This window comes from Triticum aestivum, chromosome 3B (genome assembly GCF_018294505.1).
Source record: "Triticum aestivum cultivar Chinese Spring chromosome 3B, IWGSC CS RefSeq v2.1, whole genome shotgun sequence".
Taxonomy (NCBI): Eukaryota; Viridiplantae; Streptophyta; class Magnoliopsida; order Poales; family Poaceae; genus Triticum; species Triticum aestivum.
Genome location: NC_057801.1, coordinates 85,725,123 through 85,726,333, shown reverse-complemented (window position 1 = coordinate 85,726,333; position 1,211 = coordinate 85,725,123).

Sequence of the window (1,211 nt, the reverse complement as noted above, 5' to 3'; positions counted from 1 at the left end):
TGGTGGTCGAACACCTATGCGAATTTGTCTTGCAGCCTCAGTGATGACGATTAAAAGCCAAGTGTTGAAACTTGAAACACCCAAAATGACTCAAGTCGGTTTGGTTGTTTGAAGTTTCAAAACTTTGCTTTAATCCTCATCACAGAGGCTGCCAGAAAAATTCGCCAAGGTGTTCAACCGTCATCGACCCCTAGAACTATTGTTGCAGGATGCCTAGCGTCGGTGTCACTTGTGGGGTGTGGATCTAGTGTTCAACACCGAGCACCACATGTATCTCGCACCGATGATACTTGCTATTTAGGGTTCCATCGACACCGAGGGACCCCCTAACCTGCTCGTCATGTTGTAAATATTGCTATGTTACTCATCTTTCGATTTAGATGTGCATTTTTTTTGTCGCTGCAAGGGACTAGTGTTCGACGAGCTCCACCCCTGCATTCGTGGGTGAGCACAAATGACATATCCTCCTCCCCCTTCATTTACTCTGTTCTGGTCTTCGTGCCGATGAAACTTGCTAGCTATAGCTGTCTTCAATCATCAGTATGCGTGACCACTATGCATCTCCCATTCGAAAGGGTTACATCTATAAATATGCATGCATTTGCATATTTATAACCATCATTCTTTCGAATTGTCCAATGTTATCCATGGTCAGCCCAAGTATGTGTAGATTGGGTTCGTTTTCCCATATGCTCTGCTCCGGTTTCGATGCAAAATTTCCTCAGTGCCTCCCTGTTGTTCTCCGGGTACACATCATCTCTGCTTATTGCCGAGAAATGTATCAGGAGAACAGTGGGGAGGTGCTCCCGAAATTTTGCGTCGGATCCAGAGCAGAGCATGGGAAAACGAACCCAATCTACACATACCCGAGTGGGATTAGGACCTATCTTTACCTATTAGCATCTAGGTTGCATGGACGTAATAAAAGTGACAAACTCCATTAACTGATGAATATATACATGTTGATTTATATATATATTTATTATGTGTCCAATAGCTAGGCCAGACTAGTGATCGTGTGTGGATGTACACATGTCACACTAGTCAAAAAGACATGACTATTGAATGGTTAACAAAAAACCAAGAGGTTTCTGAGAGCCACATTTGGAAATGTCCAGAGGACAACCTGGTGCCCCCTGTGTCAGGTGCAACAATTGGCACAAGAGGACAGAGGATGAAATGGGCAAACACCTGCAAAAGAGGGGTTTTAT